Source organism: Carassius auratus, chromosome 26 (assembly GCF_003368295.1).
Source record: "Carassius auratus strain Wakin chromosome 26, ASM336829v1, whole genome shotgun sequence".
Taxonomy (NCBI): Eukaryota; Metazoa; Chordata; class Actinopteri; order Cypriniformes; family Cyprinidae; genus Carassius; species Carassius auratus.
Genome location: NC_039268.1, coordinates 14,068,866 through 14,086,544, shown reverse-complemented (window position 1 = coordinate 14,086,544; position 17,679 = coordinate 14,068,866). Strand labels below are relative to the sequence as shown.

At 34.4% G+C, this 17,679-nt stretch overlaps 1 protein-coding gene across 3 annotated transcripts in view; it reads left to right on the top strand.

Annotated features, from left to right (window-relative positions):
- Positions 1-4,427: 4,427 nt before the first annotated feature.
- Positions 4,428-17,679, top strand: part of igf2bp2b (insulin-like growth factor 2 mRNA binding protein 2b) — a 36,852-nt gene continuing 23,600 nt past the window's right edge. For 2 of the 3 annotated variants that reach the window (XM_026204352.1, XM_026204347.1), the window contains exons 1-2: positions 4,428-4,698; positions 5,272-5,314. The gene's annotated coding sequence lies outside the window, so the exon portion shown is untranslated. The remainder of the gene's footprint in view (positions 4,699-5,271; positions 5,315-17,679) is intronic. The other variant, XM_026204350.1, reaches the window with a different exon arrangement.

The window sequence follows — 17,679 nt, the reverse complement described above, 5'->3', positions numbered from 1 at the left end:
TGTAACTCTGCAGCTTTGTTATTTGTGCACAATGCAGGAAAAAATAAGCCTCTTTGAAACTTACAGTATATCCATGTCAAGCAATAGATGGCAGTGTTTCACCCAAGACACAATATTATTAGAAAAATCTACTTTTCACCAAAAAACTAATTTCACAGTTTTTTGATACTGACACAAAATGACCAGATAACATTAAATGACTAATTATATCACCAGCACACGTGAAAGTGTGTTTGAATATCATACTAATTAATTTGGAGGGAAGAAGTGCTTCCAATCATTGTGTTCTTGCTAGCAATGGTTATCTCCAAAGAAACTTGTGCAGTCATCCTCGCTTTGCATCAAAATAGTCTCATATGCAAGGAAATTGCTGCAAAGAATATTGCACCTGATAGACCATTACCTGATTCATCAAGAACTTCAAGGAGAGAGGTTTGACTGCAGTGAAGAAGTCTTCAGGACGTCCCAGAGTGTCCAGCAAGCACCATGACCATCTCCCTCCTGAGGAGTCCGCTACAGAATCGTGTCTCCAGCAGTGCAGAGCTTGCTCAGGAATGGCAGCAGGTTGGTGTGAGAGCATCTGCACACACAGTGAGGCCAAGACTTTTAGACAGTGGCCTGGTGTCAAGAAGGGCAGCAAAGAAGCCACTTCTCTCCAAGAAAAACTTCAAAGACGGACTGAAATTCTGCATGAAGTACAAAGATTTACAAGGATTGGACAGCAAGCTCCCTTCTGACTGTTTGGGACATGTGGAAAGTCGATTGTATGGAAAAGGTGAACACGACCAAGAGTCGTGTGTTGTGCCAACAGTGAAGCATCCTGAGACCATCCATGTGTGGAGTTGCTTTTCAACCAAGGGAGTGGGCTCTCTCATAAATCTGCCCCAAAACACGGCCATGAAAGAATGGTATCAATGGAGTGACTTCTTCCAGCGGTCCTGGTGCAGTTTGGTGATGATCTGTGCATTTCCCAGCATGATGGAGCACCATGTCACAAAGCAAGAGAAGTGATAAAGAAGTAGCTTACATTGAAAAATCATTACATTGAAATTTTGGATCCATGGCCGAGCAACTCCCCGGTTCGCAATCCCATAGAGAACCTGTGGTCAGTCCTTAAAGGGCGAGTGGACAAGCAGAAGCCCACAAATTGTGATCAGCTCTAAGCTGATATCAGCTATAAATACTGACTCATTTATATATATATATATATATATATATGTAATTTTTTTTTTTTTTTTGCCTATAAAAGCCATTAAAACTTATGATATGCTTATTATTGATTTTCAATATAGAAACGTGTGAAAATAATCAACAAATACCGAAGCAGCAAACTTCAAACATCGTGGAACCAGCCAGTCAAACACTGATGACATATTTTCTTCAAGTGTGAACTGTTCAGGAAGTTAAAGCATTGGCACCACCTGCTGGCCTTATACTGTCACTTCACTATCAGAACCTTTCAGATTCCTGTCAGGAGGGCATATGTTTGTCAGATATCATGCTTGTGGAAGACAAAGTTCGGTGAAGTTTAAGGAACCACCTGTTCACCCTTGTATTAAGTTTGGAAGTGCAAATGCTGCATCACAGATAACCTGCTCATAGCCTATTATTAGCCTATAATTCTACAAGCATGCACTCTTTTGGAGAAGAAAAAGTTTATACTTTTGAGTGTTTAGAAAAAATAAGCATTTGGACACAATACCATGTCATACAACTGTTGCACAATTAACTGACAAAATTGTATTTTAACATTATATTTCATGAAATGTATCCTAACAATTCTTCTTATTGTATTGGAAAGAAAACATGTAGTATGTTGCCTGCCGTGAGTCCTATGCTCATGTTTTTTGAATGATTTATTCAAAATGATATAACAATAGCCAAATATCTGTTTTGGTATTGTGCTTTTCATATCTTTATGAAAGTTCACACATATAAAAATAAATATTTTTCATCAACTTAGATATTCAAACAGTTTTTAGTGATTCTCTAACCAACCATCAGTCTCACAAACATCCACCTTTCTTGTAGTTCTTTTTATTAATGTTTGTAGTTCTGAGCTTCAGTGCACAAAATTAGAAAATCTCTCAGAAATACTAGACCCTCTGGGTTTATTTGGCATACTCTTTTCAACATACTATGCTTTGGGACATGCTATGCAGGATAATATGCACATTGGGACACAGGAATAGTTCAAACTAGTTGCAAATTTCTTCATAACAGGGTTTTTAAAAGACTCTCCGGAGCCAACTGCCGTATATTCTTTTTCTATGATTCAGTAATATTAGGCAGTCTTTTCTACTGAGAAAAATTATTGACTGCTCTTTACAATAATTTGCAATTCAAAAGCATAGCTACTGTACATTGTCAATCTATATAAACGCTGTACATACAGCTTGACTAGTTTCTTTTGTAAATATATATCAAGATTATATTGATGGAAACAATTTTAAGCAAAATTGTAAATTAAACATTTGTTCAATTTTTATATATTTATGCTGTTTACACACACACACACACACACACACACACACAAGAAAATGCTGTTTGAGTCATTTTACTTTCACATTTAATTAAATGTTTTATCTGTCTTTTGTAAAAAAAAAAAAAAAAAAAAAAGTGAAATTTGATAGATTCAAAGTAAACCCTACTACTACAGTATAGTATATTACTACTACTGTCTCGATGAGCATTCATTATTATTTTTAGTTCCTTGTTGTCCAACTTGCTCATCTCTTATTTTTAATTTGTTAATCATGTGATAACATACCAAATGCATTTTAGGTAGACGATTTTTAAACATAAATTGTATACAAATGTTTGCACAACCATTCAGTAAAGCAAAAGAGAGAAATATTAATTATTCTGAATGTACAAATATTTCTTAAATATAGACTCTGCATACAGTACGGTTAAATAACACTAGGGGGCAATAGGTTCGAGAGAATACCAACCGATGTAATCAAATTTAACTTACAATTGTTATGGGATGATTACAAGACTTTTTGCTGGATACTCTTGCAGATTTATTTAATTCGTAGTTACATATATTACAAGAACATTGCATGTACTGTAAGGCTGAGATTTTACTACAGGCTGATGATGTAAATATTTTATGAATATTTGTTTCATGAATATTTTATACTCTCATGAGAAGTTTCAGTCTGAATTTGTCAATTTAAATAGTCCTACCTGCACTGTAAAATATTTCCAAAACTGTTCAAGATTTCATATTCCATCGTACAATACAAGACTGTATTCAGATTTATTTATTTATTGTTATTGATTAGGTCATTTTCTGTCTTACAACTTCAGCAAATTAAAACAGAAAATTATACAAAAGCACTACTACCTTAACTGTTACATGATGTGAATGTAAGCACCTGTTCTTCAATCTGTTATACAAGATATTAATATATAATACACACAGATAGCTAATCACTGTGCTCTTAAACCCACACACCAGAATATTACATTCATGTCCTGTTCCTGTTCCTGTAATATAATTCTAATAAAGTGCAAGAACCTTTTGCTTTAAAAGTCACTGTGAATGTATGAGAGTAGCCGCTTATATACAGAAATTCATACTGTATGAATATTCTTTATGGTGTTTCAATGGCTGCTAAACCCATTTGTGGTCAGGGAAATGAACAAAATCATAGCCTAACTTCAGCACATTTGGCAGTTTCCACACACCAATGCTTCAGGTTTTCCACCTTTCCGTTGGGACCTGTACAGTTTGTACAGTCATGCACAGTTTGTTTAGTTTCTGTTGCAAAATTCAAGCGAAATCTGCTCAAAACACATGAATTCAACTCAAGATGTTAATGATGGAGAATGCAAAATGGTTACCCTGTTATGTAATGTATTTAGAATAATTAGAAAGAAAGAAAGAAAGAAAGAAAGAAAGAAAGAAAGAAAGAAAGAAAGAAAACCACGCTATAAATAACTTCCATAAATTAGCCCACTCTGAGTGATCAGCAAACTTAAGTGCACACCTCCATTCAATATTTGGAATCACTTAAACATTTAATGTTTGGAACAAAATGCATGCTGTAATTTTACGCTGTATTTTAACATAAAACAGTCACAAAATGTAATTTATGTAACTATTTGTATGCATAAAAAAGGAAGCCATTGTCATTAAGTGCTGATATTATATTTTAAGTTACAGTTGTTTGACAGCAGATAAATAAATATTTTTGTAGTGTCACAAGCTGGCTTTTTCTTAAATACACATACTCTAATAATAATAATAATAATAATAATAATAATAATAATAATAAGAGTTTCATTTAAAAAAGTTTCAATAAAAAACACTTAAGGCTAATTCCATTGCTCTAGCTAAGAGTTTCAGTTTCATCTATAATATCGTAAAATGGGGAGGCGCTGTGAAGTAGAGCACGGTGAAGAAGGACAATAGTTCTGATTGGACAGAGTCCATGTACCATCGGGAACACAGCCACTCCTCTCCTACCGCGAAACGACGCGAAAATCTTATTAACCACGTGAATATATAAGCGAACAAGTTCTTTTCTAGCTTTTCAGTGATCTATATCCACGAGGAATGGGTTTATTTTGATCATACGATGAAGTTTGGCTATTTCCGCCGGGTGGTGCATTTCGCGGATTTCCCGCAGAATTAATTTTCTGTAATATCTTGGTGAATTTATTTGAAAGACTTCACAAGACGAAACGGTATGTTTTTGCATTTACCAAGTTGGTGCAACATCTGAGTATGTTTCTACGAGGTGGATTGTGATTAGGGTCAGTGGGGTTGAAGAAAAGAGATGATAATATAGTTCGGGGTGAGGGGTGTGTGATTGCATGGATCCTTTCAGTTAACGCAGCCTTGATACAAGAATACATTCAATTTAATGTCGCAGATCAACAGGCTGTAAATAGTAAGTCACTTTAATAAGCAACCACGGTTTAAAGTCCACTTTAATGTAAAGAGTAAAGACGTCCAGATGAGTTAGTTTAAGTGGGAGGGAACAGTTTTGTTTAGGCTGGCACCCTTGTTTATTTTGCGCCTGTTTTCCAGAATTATACATCCAAGTAGCCTATTGGAGATGGTGGCTTTTGTAACAATTGTTTTTAAATTTTTTGTGAACAGAAAACGTTCATATATTTGTATCATTTGAACTAGACGTGTATGGAATATTGTAAACCACGCTGACATTTCGACGTTGGGAAATAAATATATATTTATATGTATGTTTATGGCCTTTTTTCACGACTGTTGAGTTTTCTATTCTCCTGATTTCTCAGGGAATTGCACAGGAAGGTGTTCAGGGCTTCCCAGAAACTTAAGGTACATTTTTCTGCTTTCATATTTGACTGGTTAATTTCTTGCTTGTCGGGTCCCACTGTGCTTTTAGAGTTGTTTTGAATGCTCGCGTGGGCCTCGCACTTGTTTAGATCCAAAGTTGTTATTATGTAACGGGAAATGTTGTTTTGCTCAGTCGACCAAACAAGAAATAATTTTTCCCCCCTTTCAATTTAGTTAAAAATAATAATAATCGGCACTAAAGAATTAGCATTACAATACCGCATACATAACATCTACATGCTAAGCTGTGTGTTCTTTTAATAACACAGGGCTTGAAAAGGTTGTTAAAATGCCACAGCCAAACTTCCTGTTTAGGTCGAGTGCTTTTGTCCATTGTGTCAGAACACACACACACACACACACACACACACAAACGCGAATGAATAATAATACCACGTTGTGCGGATTATGTTCCTGTAGCATACACTTAGCATAAAGTCACCACATTTCTGTCAGTGTGTATTTACGTGTTTATGTCTGTAACTTTCTTCTTTTTGGGATTCTTCAGTTTAGTTTAATATCTGCTAAGTTAGCTTTAAACGTTACGTCGCAATAGATTTTTAAAGTTGTTTTAATTGTTATTTTAATCATTCGTATTATGATTTGTAATAGGTGGGGTATTTTTTGTTGATTTATGGCTGTCTGCTGTTATTATATGAGAACGAGTTTATGGAAAAATCTGATATAGACTTGAACTTCTTTGTGTAGGCCTCGGAATATAGTAATTTAGGACAATACTCTTTTAAAAAGAGTATCACAGTGAATTAAAAAAATAACTGTTTTTTAGATTACAGCTAATGTAAATCAGATTATATATATTCAAACACATGCAGAAGTGTTTGAATAACATTTAGAGGTCACTACATAGTTAACTACATGTGTGCACAACCACGTGATCAGATTTACTTTGCTCCTATGCAGCCATCCTCTAGTTTATAGCACACGTGTTTCTACACAGACATATATAATTCTTATTTTATTTGTTTACAGAAAAGCTTTTTATCAAGGATATGACTTGCAGTAGTTGTCTTAAAGAGCCACTCCTACCTGCTGATAGAAAATAGAAACCCACAAAAATGAGTTTTGTTGTTATAAATGAATGCATGTGAGTTGGTTCATGGTAAATATTTTTTGACTAAATAAAACATCTGATATAGGTGGGGACAAAATCACAAATTTAACAGTCTTCAAAAAACATGAATGAATATTCACAATTCACAATGAATATTGTGGTAGTTCAGTTTTTAGTGTCAGTCTTAAGTGCAGAACTCAAATAGACAAGCTAATTAAAAAGTTTTTGTAACTAATTGTATTTAAATAAATAAAAACATTTTGAGAACATTCACATGAAATTGGACAAGTTCTAGATTAAAGCATTCCATCAGTGTGAGAAGGAAATATTAGATTCACATGTTCGTAAGGAGTGAAGAACACATCATGTAAGCATTAGCGTGTATTAATAGAAACCACCATTTGAGGTGGGATGTGGAGCAAATAACCCACTTATCAAAACCCACTAAAGCACACACTGTACACAGTTGAGTTATTTGTATATGCATTGTTGTACATAGTGTGGTCCACTTTTAGTTGCAGTAGCTGTTTTTAAATCATTTTTGAATTAGTTTGTTACTTTTGCTATGTATTAGGCACTTTATAAGCTTATTATACCTATTCACAAACGGTGCATAACATCTACCACTGTGGTTTTTGGCAAATGATTGTGATTTCCTAAAAATGCTCAGTGCTTTGAGAATAAAATCAAACAAATCAAAACTTTAAAAAAGTGGTCAATATTGGTTTATTCACCTAGGAGCCACTCAGCTTTTCAAGTGATAATTATCACATTATTAATAAACTATATAAAAGTTTTTTTTTTTTATTTCAAACATTATCAGGTTTATGTATTTGATAATTATATGTTCTCAAATATTCAAAAACATTTACTTTGTTTACGACGTGATTACTTAAAGAAGATAACTGCTCAGAAATCATTATTTAAATATTCCAATTGACCTTAAAGGAAAACAGATCAGGTGTCAGATTCAGATAACAAACTAGATCAATACACGGGAAACATGGTAAACCTAAAATTGGTAACATCTCTATTAACTGGTTTTATTCAAGACAAAATCATATTTATCATCACTGAATCAACCTCAATTGGCTACATTAATTTATAGCAACAAAATGAAAAAGTTCAGGTTAAATCAAGTAGAAATAGCTGATAACAATTGCAGGTCATCACTTTTTGTAATGATTGCAATCGTTAATGATTGGGAAACATTTATACAACAACTGAGCTCAGCATTACAAAGAAATTTACAAAACAGGTCCTTTAGTCTGATGTTATATCAGCTGTTGATTCAGAAGTAATTTATTCGTTGTTCATACTGTTATCTGTCTGAATGTTCACATCTAACACAAATACTAAAAAGGGTGTTTGTGTTTCTTAGTGGAGTTGTGTTGAAACTTTAAGATTGAAATATAGAGAAAAGATTTTTGTTTGTAAGTTTATGATATGTTTACAAATATTGTTAATTTAAATTTAGGGGAACAGATAAGGGAACAGAAGGATATAAGGGAAGAGAGAATTAAAATGCAATTTAAATGATAATTTACAGCTTCACAAAGATATAGTGGCCTGCAAAGAATTTGATAAAGAAATGTGTATCTTAAGGTAGTATTCTAATTATTATTGTGAAGCTGTTTATGATTGTTTAAAAAGTTTTATTATAGGTCTCAAAATTCTTGGAGGTTCTAGTTCTTTAATTCTTTAAAAATACGATTTGAATAATGTAATTAAACGGATGTGTTTATTTGTGCATCAAATTCTTTTGCATTTTGATTGTTGTTTGGACCAAGTTAAAATATAACTGTGGCCAGTTCTTTCTACACTTCTTTCTTAAACTTTTTGAAAGCTGAAATGTAAAATGAAAATGATATCATTCATTTCATAAAGAATAACTGCTTTTCAAAGTGGCAGAAAAAAAAAATAGGTGTTTCTGAGGAGGGTCATTGATTTCTGTATGTGTTTGTGCTCAAGTGCTTTTTTTTTTTACATTTCTTTTGATTGAAACTGCATAGAGAGATACGGTAGTACAAAGACAGTGCTACTGCAGTCAGTGGAAGTGGGCCAAGTAACCCGGCTTGTGTATGTGTGTGTGTGTGTAACCAGAGCCGAGCAGATCAGATGCCACACTATGAACAGGACTTCGGTTCTGTCACCCTGTGTCATCTGATGCACAGGAATCCTGTCACAGAACACATGTTGAATGTACTGTAGGTATCATGATTAGAACCGAAATAGGCCTACAGAGTAAGAAAATGTATTTTTTTTAATAGCATGTTAAAATATAAAATGTAATACTGTAATATATATATGGCCTATTACTGTATCATCATGGCAGAAGTGTTTATACTTTTTTTGCAACCAACACATGTGTGGATTTAATTGTTAAACTGATTAACTGATTCATGAACATTAACATGTTCCATGTCTTATTGCGACAGATTTATGGATTTTTTTCATATTCATTTTTTTTTACTTGCATGTAATAACTTGTAATAATAATTGTTTCTTTTTTCTCTTAATTAGGGCTGGGTAAAAATATCAATTTTCAGAGTATCTGTGATATTCATGTGAGCACTCCTCAGGATTCTCTGAATCCCAAGATTGATATTTTACTCTTGACGGCTTTCAGTTGCCGTGTGAAAAGTGTGCGTGCAGCACTTCCCGTCCTGCAGATTTCACTGCGTTCTGTTAAACTGACTCACACTGCTGCTTAGTTTGAAACTTGCTTTTAAATTTTCAAATTATTTTTTGTAATGTACAAACTAGAACAAAGATTCCCTGTTTTGCACTTGGTTCATTGTGGTGATGCTGAATCTGTATGCTTTTCTAGAATCGTTTTCTTTTTTGTGAATCGAAAATGTGATGAAAGCCTGACGTGAGACTCTTGAGATGATTTACCAGTTTGTACTAGTTTGAAACGCTTCACTGTTTAATTTTCAGCATTAGTAGAAAAGGGAATTTCCTTTACATTATGTAGGCAAAATGGTCATTACTACAGAAATATAACCACGCCCACACTCCAAAAAAGAACAAAAGCTCATCGAGTTCTTGTGAATTCCATTCAAATCTGTATTTAGCCCTGCTGCTGATGTCAACTAATAGCAGTTTAGCTCCATTCTGGTACAGTATGTAAAACCCAATTGTCACAATCCTGTTAATAAAAAAAAAAAAAAAAAAATATATATATATATATATATATAAAGTCCCTTTGAGCATCATATTTGATACATAAGGCATTTATTGCTCATATAGTATGATATTATAAAAACGAAGCAAAAAATATGTTTTGTGCGGATGCTATTCATATTGCCAAAAGTAAAATGAAACTGTGATGGCATGTAATGCAAATCTATCTATCTCTCAAAACTGTCTTAGTAAGATGATTTTAATGTCTAGTTTTATGATCACAACAGTAGTTTTAAAATCATATAATGCAGTGCAATACACTGATATTTGATACTCACATTTGAACATGGAATATGAAAAAAATGAAAAAATAATCTCTCTCTCGCTATGTATATATCAGATTACAGAAGATATGCAATATACTGTGTACTAAAGGTTTTTCAGGAAAGTTATTTTATGAAATTTATTTTTTCTATCCTGTGTAATTAGAAAATTTCAGAATCTGAAAGTCAAATGGCAATTGAAGGTAACTTGTGTTTCCGCATTGACTGATACGCTATGCCTGAGTACAGTATCTGATCTGAACTCAGTACACCAGTAGAGGGAGTACAGACAGTATTAAGAGATTACGCGGATAAAAACCCATCTCCATTCATCCTTTCTCTGACTCTTTTCTTCTCATTGCCCACATCCATTAACACCTCTCATGGCTGTTTCTGGATATTTTGCATGGCAGTTATAGTTCATTGTTTCTGTATCCATCTGTCTTTCTCTTTAAACACGCACACACTCACACGCAGTGACTTGATCACATTCAATGCTTTTGCCCCATACTTTTCCAAGGCTGAGTCGATGCTGATGACTTGGGAATGGTGCAGGAGTTGCCATGGTAACCCCATAGCTGGAGAGTGTGGAGGTATAGGCAGGTCGGCTGGGCTTTTGTTATGGATGGAGTGTGTGAGTCTAGAGCAACACAATAGCCCACTGAGACCAGCGCACAAAAGAGGGAATTTACTGGGAAAATTGTGATCTATAAGTACTGTGAGAAAGGTTGTGAAGCAGAAATAATAACGTGCTGTGAAAGCAGAGCGAGAGGAACACTCCCTGTTTGCTGATGGGTGTCAACTGTTCAACAGGTTAGGTAGCATGTTTAAGACACGCAAAGATGAGTTCAGTGTGAATTTATACTTATATCCAAAAGAACTACTAAAAATACTAATGTAAAATAAATAAAAAATACACATCATCATGTTCAGAATGTTTACTCTAATGAATTGTGTTCTTCCTGTGCGTGTGTGTGTGTGTATGTGTGTGTGTGCGTGTGTGAGTGAATGTTTGTAGCCTCAGTGTGAAAAGATAGATGTCAAAATAATACAGTCGCTCTTCAAAAACAGCTCAGATATGCAGAAGATGCTGGAAAACCAAAGAATGTGCAGGACCTGGAGGGCTTTTCTGAATAACTGTTAGCAGTTTAACCTTTTATTTAACAAATTCAACCGTATTGTGGCTCAATATTAAACTGTATCACTGTAGTGTCTCTTAAAGCAGCACGTGTACTGATCATCTTTTCCACTTTAGTAGTTCAAGCGTGAATTAAACATGAATGAACAGCAGAAGGTATCCTGTTTTAACCTTGGAACGATGTTAATACACAATATTTTGAGGTTCAAGTTCAACAATGTTAATCTACCCTTCGGGTTGGTTTGTTTGTCAGACGAAAAATGGCAGATTCAGCACTGATTAATCAGATTGGCTGTCAGCCAGTTAAAAAAAGAACAAACAAACATGTTTGATCACTGTGAATGGGTGAACGTTTAATAGGATGTGTTCAATAAAATCTGAGTGAGTGTGAGAGACAGAAGTTTTTTTTTAATTCAAACCAAAAACTCACACATACATATTGCATATCGCGTATATTACCTGCACTTGTCATACGAACAACAATCAGTCATTATTTACACTGACTGACAAGCCTTGAGTATACATTACACAGTTACCGTTGAGTGACAAATGATGACTTGCATGTCATAAAGTAGTCAAGAACAGCCATTAACATTAAATCTTAGCTCTTCAAGGCATTCATCTAATTGCAATTTGCAGTGTTTTATTTTCTCAAATCCACCTGTGAATGGAGGTGTGAACTTGCAGGTCAGTCACCCACTGATCAGTTGCCCTGTGACAAGGATACTGAGTAACACGGTTCGCTGCTTGCCAGTATTTCAGAGTTGACATTAGAAAGGTGGAAGCTATGCTTTAGTTATATTTACCACTCCCAGAAGTGAGAACAGTGATGTCAGTGCTGGATAACTTTGCTTCACTGCGTGGGAGAGTATTTATTTATTGATCTATTTTTTTTAAATAGTGGAATTTAAAGTTTCCTGCTATATAGTTCACCTCATTCCAAACCTTGTGTACGTTTTTTTCGTTGAACACAAAAGAAGATATTTTGAAGAATACTGGTAATACAGGTTTGGCACAACACAAAGGTGAGTAAATGATGACAGAATTTTTTTGAGGTAAACTGTTCCTTTATTGTCAATCATAATACAGCTACTGTGCATAACGTGTAAGCATCATTGCTGTATTACGTTTTGTGGTTGTCCTGCAGTTACTGTTCAGAAATCAGGCTGCACAGATTGTAGTTTTTTTATTTTTTTTTATTGGATGCAGGACATTATTCTTTCTTCTATCCTGAACTGAAGGTGCAGTATAGTGGCACTGCACTACTGCTGAAGAACTATTACAGTATACAAGTATTTTAGCCTTCTGTTTGCATTGACTGAAGAATTCCAGCATTAATTCTAGTATTTCTAACAATTTTCGGTATTTTCTTAACAAGAACCAATTCACCATTCCCAGCTACCTCATCTCTGAATTGTGGTTTTGTAAAGTGAGCCAGTCTAACCAAATGTATGTATGTGCATGTGCATTTGTATGATATTCTGGAAGTGTCTGCTTGTAGCCTGTTCTGTTGCAGTATGAGACTGTGACGCAATCATATTAGAAGAGTCACTCATTTTACTCTGGCACTCTGAATCTACAATGGCATGAGAAAAGAAATTGTATCAGAATTTTTTTTTTTTTTTTTATGTGATAAAAATACAGTGTACCATGGAAAAACGTATATTTCTATTGTATTGTATTTTTGTATTTTGAAACAAAAGCTTATGACTTATAATTTGCTAAAAAAAAAAAAAATCAGGAATCATTCACTAACCTAATTCATTAAAACAGATAAATACTGAAAATGAATAAATGTCTGAATCTCTTACTATTTACTTAAGTCTTGCTTCAAGTCACTCTTTCCAATTAAGCAAAACGGTTCATAAATCTTCCTCCAATCAATCTTTCTTCAAAAAAACAAACAAACGAACAAAAAACAAAAAAACACCCACACACCATCACTGATTAGTTGTTGTTCATCTGACCTCCAAAACGAAACTTAAATAAAACATCAAATATATTACCATAGTAATGTTTGCAGAAACAAGTCTCTTTAAGAAATATAGTAACATATTTCTAAACACACTAGGTCAGCTCTTTAGATGCTGAGCTACAGGATATGGATACACACACACACACACACACACACTGGCTCAGAGGATGAGGATCAGGTTGTGATGAAGATAATGCTTCTTCAGCTTCTTGTGAATCACGTGATAGTCAGTGATCTGATGGCCAGGTTAGATCTGTTTGACATATATTATTAAAGCACACGGCAGTGGATTGGTAATTAGTCTGTAACTGCTTCCATTACGGTCAACTCTGACACACATACACATCATAGAATTTTTAGCTGCATAAAACATGAACAAGTATTATAAATTTGACCATGTCTATGGATAGTGTACATGCTGGAATTGTCTCTTTTAACCCCTTCTGGAGGATTGGAGTGAGCAGAGTATGTGTATGTGTGCATGTTTGGGGGCAGGGGGTGTAACCACACTTAATAAAGGCCTCGCCTGTGTCTAATAATCCCAATCTCCTCAGATTAAAGGATGACGTGTCTGGTAGAGCGCTGCTTGGCTCAGACTCCAGTTGTGTCCTGGTGAGGGAATACACCATGCATGAATTACTTCTATACGTGGGGTTTGACAAAGCAAGTGTCTGGAACGCAGAGCGTTGATGGCACAATTTTTGGATTTTTTTTTTTCATATCTAAGGAGGAATCTTGGTATAGACTTGAGTAGTAATGAATGAGTAGCTGTTTGGAGCAAATCTGAGATGCCTGTAACAATGACGATCTAGAACTCTCACACTTTCTAAAACTGTTTTGTCCCGTCAGTCTTCATGATCACTGGAACATCCGCGCCAAGTTGGGCAAAGGTATCATTCAATACAAATCAAAACTTTTTTTTATTTATTTTTTATGTTTTAAAATGTAATTTAATGCTGGGATGCAAAGCTGAATTTTCAGCATCATTACTTCAGTCTTCAGTGTCACATTTTTCTTCAGAAATCATTCTAATATGCTGATTTGCTGCTCAAGAAACATTGCAGTATACCATTTAAATGTTTTGGGTAAGTAAGAGAAAATAAACTTCCTTTTAATAACGCATGGATAAATGCTGTTCTTCTGAACTTTCTATTCATGAAAGAATCCTGAAAAAAATATTTTGCAGTTTTTCACAAAATTCTGAAGTAGCACAACTGTTTTCAGCATTGTTAATAATGAGAAGTTTTTCTTGTGCAGCAAATCAGCATACTAGAGTGATTTCTGAAGGATCATGTGACACTGAAAAGACTGGAGTAATGGTGCTGAAAATTCAGCTTTGCATTGTGGGAATTTATTATAAAACAGATCTTTCTAATGGAGATATTCTAAGACAATATTACCATTTTTTGCTGCGGTTTTGATCAGATAAATACAGCCTTGGTGAAAATAAGAGACTTTTAGAAACATGAAAAAATGGGAATGATTTCAAACTTTTGACCGGTAGTTCAGGTATCAGTAGTTCTGCTCCTTTGTCCTACTGAGAGTCGTGTGTGTTTTTCGAGTTTCTCTCTCTTCTTGTTATGAGACAGTGAGGGTGGGGAAACTCATACATATGCAAATCAGCCTTGTCTAGTATATTTATGCAGCAAGTATGCCTCTCACACATTGAAATATGGATGTGAGTCCTTAAATCTCATTTGCATCACATACATCTTCAGTGCATTCCAAGCGAGATATAATTGGCAGGGCATCCATGGGGGGAGGCACATATGACATTTAAAGTGCCTGCAAGGAGGTCTCTGCCCCGTAGGAAATGCCGTAGAAGGATTTGTGTTATCTTTAATTTAGTTTTTTGTCTTTATCTACGGTATGATACATATATTAGTCCTGACACTTTTATTGGTCGAGTACTGATTTAAAGGTCTTATTTTTCCAGCAGCGGGCAGTGATTAGAGCCTTTGTTGTTACTCCTTTCTCTCACAGTTGGTTCCTGTGTATCTCTATTCAAGCCTCACAGGGTTTGCTGATTCATTAATGTTTAAATATTCTTCTCTGTTACATGCCCTTATTGATATGTCAAGTCTTATTGATTTTCTCCTAAAAACTGCATAATGTTACGCAGAAATAGTCATGCATTATTAAGTGTTTACACAAGCTAAGACTGACGTAAGTCTATACTCACACATGCACTAGTCATGTATACACAGATAAGGTTAGTTCAATGCAGGATATTTACATGCATTTTGCATTTTTATCAAAAGATTATTTTGCATTCAAGGTATACATTTTATCTATTCATGCATTCCCTGGGAATCAAACCCATGTTTTACTGTTTGAGCTCCAGGAACCATCCATGCATCCATTATTCCAGTCAATTATCCTCTGTAGGGTTGGGGGGAATGCAATAGGTTTTTTCTTTCACTCTCGGAGCAAATGGGAATGCTGAGATTTCTTATTTACCTCTAAGTGAAAGTGTAAAACAGGTTCTTTAGGTTAAAATGACCACTCCTTTGTTTTGTGACTTGGCTGAAAGTCGATAGATGCACAATCTCTGTATCTATTCCTATGATTCACAAACATACCCATGGTTCCTAACAAACCTGGTTAGTTTGATAAGCCTGACAGTGTTTGATGGGGCAGTGTGATGACCGTTGTGTTTTGCAACATTGTAAATCCAACATCAATCTTTTGAAATGTTGGTGTTTGTTCGGAGGAAAAAATCTGCACAATTTACTCACCCTCAAATCATTCTAAAAATCAATGACTTTCTTCTGTGGAACACAAAATGTAGAACTGAATTAGCAAAACCTGCTGTTTCTCTGTCTTGGGTAGCCACAAATCCTGCTGTGTTGTATTTTACAAATAGCTAATGCATTGCATGTAGTCACTTTGTCAATTATGCTAATTAATGCTGTTTACTCTTAAACATTAATTTGTGCTGTAGAGGGCATCAGAATGCTAATACACAAAGCATAACTCCTAAATAATTGACTGAGCTATGCAGAATGCTAATGGATTAGGCACTGGGGGCAGCAGGATTCTGCTGTGGTAAAACCGTGCATGTTGAATGTTAATGTGGCAAGCGATGTCCAGGTGTACCTCTGCAATGTGAAGAGAGGCACTGATTCTATTTCTGGCGCTTTCGTATTCAGTAAAGAAATAACACCAGGGGGCTTCAGAATTAAAACCATGTTGACAGTAATTGCTGGTTTAAGAGCAACAATTTCAGAAAACCAATTTGCAGGACACATGCAGACATTGATAAAATCTTAAGTAAATCTGAGCAGGTTTTTATTTTATTTTATTATTTTATAATAAAGCATCGTTACCATCATGAAATTTTAAGGACTTTTCTGGAATGCTCTTCTTAGAAACAGCACTTTAGAAATCAATTCAATTCTGAAATCAAATTCAGTTCAAGTTGTAGCTACCTTGTTGCTGAACTAGTGGTGCATTGTTGTAGTACACCTAAATAATCCATTTTTAATTCTATTGAATGAAATGAATTTTTTTTTAAGTTAAGACTTTATTTAAGATTTAGTTTGCATGGAAGTGCATGTATGATAACTTAAAGCAGCAAAGAAGTAGTGACTTCTTATGTTTTTACATACAGTACATCAAAGTGTAACAGGTTATCAAAAAAGAACAAAAAAATGTCAGGTGTGAGTTGATTCTACCTGAGAGTTGTTGATTGGATATTGAGATTATTATTTCAGGTCGAAGTTTTATTTACAATAGAATCAATCAATAATAATCAGGTTGTAAAAAAATTCTTTTTCACTCACTACTAAAATAAAGTTATCAGCCATTCAAACTTCTTTTAGCCAAAACAAAAATAAAATTTCAGAAATGAACCAGATTATCAAAATCACTTTTCAAGTTTTATTGAAACTCAACAATTATTGAAGCCTTATTCTGGATCACTGAATGGTTTTATGACGTCCAGTCATTGTTTGAAATAAAATAATAGAGATCAATACAAAACTCTGTGTGACTTCCCTTATAAAACAGCTTTTCTTTCATTTCTAATTTGAAATGTTGCTGGCAGTTTCAAAAGCTTCAGATGGTAGTCCAAAACAGTGAATGTAATCACTATACAGGCAAAAGTTCATTTTAGGAATAAAGAAAAATGTCATGAGTTAAATTAAGTTGTTTCTTAGTGCAAATAGAAAGAGAAATGATCTATATTATAATTTTGTCAATTCATATGAATTTATATTGATTTCATATGAAGCCACAATACTTAAAAATACTTAAAAATAATTACAAATTTGTGGCACTTCTCTGATTTTTTTTTTTTTTTACTAATATTGACAACTCCCACCACGGTTAATTTTCACCTACACTTGGTGGTTGTTAGTTTCAAACCCAGAATATCAGACTTTTAGAAAATAGATTAGGATGAAATTTCTTGCTGACTTTAAAATGTTTCTATGTCCAGCTCAGTAGGTTTTTAGTTTTAATTTAACATTATCACATAATTTCTTGGTGTCTAAAGCAAATCTTCTGGAGTCTGTCAAGTTCAAAATAGGTCTACAACAATACAGTTAGCCCACGGGTCAATACATAACTCCTCATGCTCTTATGTAGTTTTAACCATGGTTAAAAAACGCAGTTATTTCAAACATTTGACGATGCTATAGAATAAAACCATGTTACGATGTTCTCTCCTGTTGGACAACACGTCTAGAAACGCTTCTCATTGCAAGACAT